Source organism: Muntiacus reevesi, chromosome 12 (genome assembly GCF_963930625.1).
Source record: "Muntiacus reevesi chromosome 12, mMunRee1.1, whole genome shotgun sequence".
Lineage (NCBI taxonomy): Eukaryota > Metazoa > Chordata > Mammalia > Artiodactyla > Cervidae > Muntiacus > Muntiacus reevesi.
In genome coordinates, this window is record NC_089260.1 from 10,614,248 (window position 1) to 10,620,432 (window position 6,185).

Genomic DNA, 6,185 nt, shown 5'->3' on the forward strand with positions numbered 1-6,185 from the left:
GACTTCCTTCTGATCTGGGCTCATTTCAGCACTGGCACCCTAGCTCCCAGATAGTTTTCTGTTTTGTGACCAAGTGGCAGTATCTTGCCCTACAGATAAGTCCCAGATCCCAATCCCAAGTGAGTGACTCCAAATCCCATAGTAAAAACATTGCCTTCCTGGAATCCTGGGATTCACCTATCCTGTTCTTGCTTGGGTTTGATAAATCTTGAGTTCCTTTTAAATTTTTTAATAATGATCCTTTACTCCATCTCTTCTGACCTCCACTGACAATCCTCCCCATTGTGGATTGAAAGTGCTCAGTCCTGTGCTCGCTTCGGCAGCACATATACTAAAATTGGAACGATACAGAGAAGATTAGCATGGCCCCTGCACAAGGATGACATGCAAATTCGTGAAGTGTTCCATATTTTTTATTAAAAAAAATCATACACCATGACCAAGTGGGCTTTATCCCAGGAATGCAAGGATTCTTTAATATCCGCAAACCAATCAATGTAATACACCACATTAACAAATTGAAAGATAAAAACCATATGATTATCTCAATAGATGCAGAGAAAGCCTTTGACAAAATTCAACACTCATTTATGATTAAAACTCTCCAGAAAGCAGGAATAGAAGGAACATACCTCAACATAATAAAAGCTATATATGACAAACCCACAGCAAGCATCACCCTCAATGGTGAAAAATTGAAAGCATTTCCCCTGAAATCAGGAACAAGACAAGGGTGCCCACTCTCACCACTACTATTCAACATAGTGTTGGAAGTTTTGGCCACAGCAATCAGAGCAGAAAAAGAAGTAAAAGGAATCCAGATAGGAAAAGAAGAAGTGAAACTCTCGCTGTTTGCAGATGACATGATCCTCTACATAGAAAACCCTAAAGACTCTACCAGAAAATTACTAGAGCTAATCAACGAATATAGTAAAGTTGCAGGATATAAAATTAACACACAGAAATCCCTTGCATTCCTATACACTAACAATGAGAAAACAGAAAGAGAAATTAAGGAAACAATACTTTCACCATTGCAACAAAAAGAATAAAATACTTAGGAGTATATCTACCTAAAGAAACAAAAGACCTATACATAGAAAACTATAAAACACTGATGAAAGAAATCAAAGAGGACACAAACAGATGGAGAAACATACCATGTTCATGGATTGGAAGAATCAATATTGTCAAAATGGCTATTCTACCCAAAGCAATCTATAGATTCAATGCAATCCCTATCAAGCTACCAACGGTATTTTTCACAGAACTAGAACAAATAATTTCACAATTTGTATGGAAATACAAAAAACCTCGAATAGCCAAAGTAATCTTGAGAAAGAAGAATGGAACTGGAGGAATCAACCTGCCTGACTTCAGACTCTACTACAAAGCCACAGTCATCAAGACAGTATGGTACTGGCACAAAGACAGAAATATAGATCAATGGAACAGAATAGAAAGCCCAGAGATAAATCCACGAACCTATGGACACCTTATCTTTGACAAAGGAGGCAAGGATATACAATGGAAAAAAAACAACCTCTTTAACAAGTGGTGCTGGGAAAACTGGTCAACCACTTGTAAAAGAATGAAACTCGAACACTTTCTAACACCATACACAAAAATAAACTCAAAATGGATTAAAGATCTAAATGTAAGACCAGAAACTATAAAACTCCTAGAGGAGAACATAGGCAAAACACTCTCCGACATAAATCTCAGCAAGATCCTCTATGACCCACCTCCCAGAATATTGGAAATAAAAGCAAAACTAAACAAATGGGACCTAATGAAACTTAAAAGCTTCTGCACTACGAAGCAAACTATAAGTAAGGTGAAAAGACAGCCCTCAGATTGGGAGAAAATAATAGCAAATGAAGAAACAGACAAAGGATTAATCTCAAAAATATACAAGCAACTCCTGAAGCTCAATTCCAGAAAAATAAATGACCCAATCAAAAAATGGGCCAAAGAACTAAACAGACATTTCTCCAAAGAAGACATACAGATGGCTAACAAACACATGAAAAGATGCTCAACATCACTCATTATCAGAGAAATGCAAATCAAAACCTCAATGAGGTACCATTACACGCCAGTCAGGATGGCTGCTATCCAAAAGTCTACAAGCAATAAATGCTGGAGAGGGTGTGGAGAAAAGGGAACCCTCTTACACTGTTGGTGGGAATGCAAACTAGTACAGCCACTATGGAAAACAGTGTGGAGATTTCTTAAAAAACTGGAAATAGAACTGCCATATGACCCAGCAATACCACTTCTGGGCATACACACTGAGGAAACCAGATCTGAAAGAGACACGTGCACCCCAATGTTCATCGCAGCACTGTTTATAATTGCCAGGACATGGAAGCAGCCTAGATGCCCATCAGCAGATGAATGGATAAGGAAGCTGTGGTACATATACACCATGGAATATTACTCAGCCGTTAAAAAGAATTCATTTGAATCAGTTCTAATGAGATGGAGGAAACTGGAGCCCATTATACAGAGTGAAGTAAGCCAGAAAGATAAAGAACATTACAGCATACTAACACATATATACGGAATTTAGAAAGATGGTAACGATAACCCTATATGCAAGACAGAAGAAGAGACGCAGAAGTACAGAACAGACTTTTGAACTCTGTGGGAGAAGGCGAGGGTGGGATGTTTTGAGAGAACAGCATGTATATTATCTATGGTGAAACAGATCACCAGCCCAGGTGGGATGCATGAGACAAGTGCTCGGGCCTGGTGCACTGGGAGGACCCAGAGGAATCGGGTGGAGAGGGATGTGGGAGGGGGGATCGAGATGGGGAATACGTGTAACTCTATGGCTGATTCATATCAATGTATGACAAAACCCACTGAAATGTTGTGAAGTAATTAGCCTCCAACTAATAAAAAAAGAAAGAAAGAAAGAAAGAAAGTGCTCAGTCCTTAAATCAGTGTTTCCCAAATTTTTCACGTCATGGAACACAAAGAAAACAAGAGTCATTCGTTTTTGAGATGTAATTGACATTGCTGTTGTTCAATTGCAAAGTCATATCCAACTCTTTATGACCTCATGGACCTCAGCACACCAGGCTTCCCCGCCCTTCACTATCCCCCAGAGTTTGCCCAAACTCATGTCCATTGAGTCGGTGATGTCATCCAACCATCTCATCCTCTGTAGTCCCCTTCTCCTGCCTTCTACCTTTCCCAGCACCAAGGTCTTTTTCAGTGAGTTGGCTCTTTGCGTCAGATGACCAAAGTATTGGAGCTTCAGTTTCAGCATCAGTCCTTCCAATGAATATTCAGGACTGATTTCCTTTAGGATGGACTGGTTGGATCTCCTTGCAATTCAAGGGACTCTCAAGAGTCTTCTCCAACACCACAGTTCAAAAGCATCAATGCTTCAGCATTCAGCCTTTTTTATGGGACAACTCTCACATCCATATATGACTACTGGAAAAACCATAACTTTGACTATATAGACCTGCTTATTAGCTCCCAAACTCTTGATGCCTATCCTATGCCACAGAATGGGCTAGATTCTTCCCAGGCGTCATCCTGTTATTTCCTCACATGTTTGAGGCAGAAATCATCCCCATTTCACAGGTGTGCAAACTGAGGCTGAGGGTTAAACAACTTCTTCAGGAAGTGATTAACAGAATTTGAATTCAGATCCATCTGATTCCAAAATCCTTGCTCTTCCATGAGATCAATCACATAAAGCATTAGCATTGTGCCTGGCATATTGTGTTTAGCATATTAGATATAATACTTATTCAAAGATTCTTTTTAGGCAGTGTCATATTTCTTTCTTCACCTCAACAAGTTGCAGCTTCAACCAAAGACAGGAAGAGAAGTCCCCTTCTGGGCCAAGTTTCCTCAGAGGTAAGTGAACCCAAGGAGTGGCCACCTTCTCTCTAGTGCAGGAAAGGCACGATGCAGCTCGTGTCTCAGTGAAGGATCCTGCCATAACGGTGACCACGGTGGTTCATTGCGATTCTGTTTACTTTTTCTACCAGTGACTTCTCTTTACCCTCCCCCTTTTTTTGTATCTTTGACTCTAGTTGTACATAGGAATGTTTCGTTTGTTCTCTCCCTCAATTACATCAAGCCAATGGGAAGGAAACTATCTGAGCTTTCTTTCTTCGAGTCCATCAAATTAAGAACATTATCTGAAGTACCACCACAAAAAAACAAAATAACGACGATGATGATGACAGTGAACACTCTCTTTGTAACCTACGTATATTTCTTCCTCTTGCCTGGATAGCCTGCCTCAACAAAGAAGTTTGGAGAAATGAGCGGAAAGGAAGGGAAACTAAGTCTGCTTTAAAAGGATTCTTGTCAATCTTCAGGTTTTGCCTTATTTGCAACCAATTAGGCCAAGGCTGATATCCTTTCACCACTGATTTTACTGAAATATCTATGACAGTTAACATAACTGGACTGGCAAGATTTCCTACAAGTGCCAGCTCTTCTATTTGCCCAATTTTAAATAAATCTTCAATTCTCTTACTCCCTGAGCAGTCCTGGATATGTGTTGGCAATTGGTTTTAATGACACAGCCTCCATCTACCTCTCTTGCAAAGCACGGACAGTGCATACACCCTTGGGGTTACAAGCTTGTCTAGTTATAAAGAAATGTGGCCCTAGTTATATTTTCAGAGATCCCACATAAATAACTTCTGGCTGCAAAAGAAGCAATTGAGTCATCTCCCTCAAGCTTTATCCCCCTTGGAATTTGGGGGACTGTAAACTCCCTCTTGCATGAGGACAGCATCATCTTCACACTGGATTTCCTAAGCCTAGAACAGTTCTTTGCCTATAAAAAGTATTCAATAAATATTTGCTGACTAAATGAATGGCCATGTGGATAAACGAATATACTTTAAGCGCTAAATACTTTGGGTTGCCCTGGTGACTCAGACAGTGAAGAATTTGCCTGCAATGCAGAAGACCCAGGTTCAATCCCTGGATTGAGAAGATCCCCAGGAAAAGGAAATTGGCTACCCACTCCAGTATTCTTGCCTGGAAAATTCCAGGACAGAGAAGCCTGGCAGGCCATACAGTCCATGGGGTTGCAAACAGTCAAACACTACTGAGTGACTAACAGTTTCACCTAAGAGCTAAAGGATAGAAATATCCCTGGATGCAGGTCCAAAGGTGCAAATGCTGCTGCGTGGGGTTTTTATGGAACTAATCCATAAATAAATCGTTCCCTGCATGTTTGGTACTTCAAGAGGGTCCTCTCCTTATCAACAAAAAATTATTCACCACCTGAACCCTGTAAATATCAGGGTGCTTTCCTTCCAGTTTTTGTTAGTGTTAGCAGGCGCTATTTCTCAATAGAGCACCAAACAGTTTGTTTGGGACGGTTCTCAGCACTGCAGGACACGTACCATTCCTGTCCCCCCCTAAAATGCAAAGGTACGTTCAGAGTGACCTCCCAAAACATCCTCACTTATCACTCCCCTTCAGAACCGATTCTAAATTCTTACCAAGTCAGTGTCTGGGACTCCCGCATTTCAGTTCAAACCTGATCAAGTCCTTCCTGAATTACCTTGTTGCCTTTGGCAGTTTTATCTCCTGCTGTGGCCTCACGTACCTTTGTCTCCAGCATCGCCAAGCTCCCTGTCATCGTACAAACGTGCCTTATTCTTCCCTGTCCCTAGACGTTCACTCATAGCTGCTCCCTCTGCCTAGATGTCCTTCCAGTCCCCGCCTCCCACACCTACCCAACTCCCTGGGACCCGCCCTGCAAGGACACCTCAAGGGTCTCCTTGTTCTGGTTGCATGTCCCGATACTGTCTCCATATCTCAGAGATTTTACTCCTGTTTGCTCATGGTCGGTCTTCCCCCAGCCCCCGTTAAACCACTGGGATCTCTGGAAATAGTTTGGCTTCCCCGTTTCTGATTTCTCAGTACTTAGTGCTCCGTGCCCTGGAGCATCGTGCATCGTGCTCCACCGTAGGGCGCCCCGTGCATAAAGCATGTCAACAGCACTGCCCGGGGGGCCTGCCACATGCTAGGACCTGGGAACAAGGCGGACATGAGCCCTTCCCTTGTGTCCAGAGGGAAAAACAGACATCACACTAGTCCTTTCCACTGTGGCGTGAATAATAAAAAAAAGAGGAGGTACAGAAGGAGGACCCTGGACAAGCAGAGCTCGGGGCTCTGTCTCGCCTGGG

The 6,185-nt window shown here is 42.1% G+C and overlaps 1 non-coding gene across 1 annotated transcript; it reads left to right on the top strand.

Annotated features, from left to right (window-relative positions):
• The first annotated feature begins 307 nt into the window (after positions 1–307).
• LOC136145333 (U6 spliceosomal RNA) lies at positions 308–414 on the top strand. The gene has a single exon (XR_010658770.1). It is a non-coding gene; the product is annotated as a U6 spliceosomal RNA (small nuclear RNA).
• Positions 415–6,185: the final 5,771 nt, after the last annotated feature.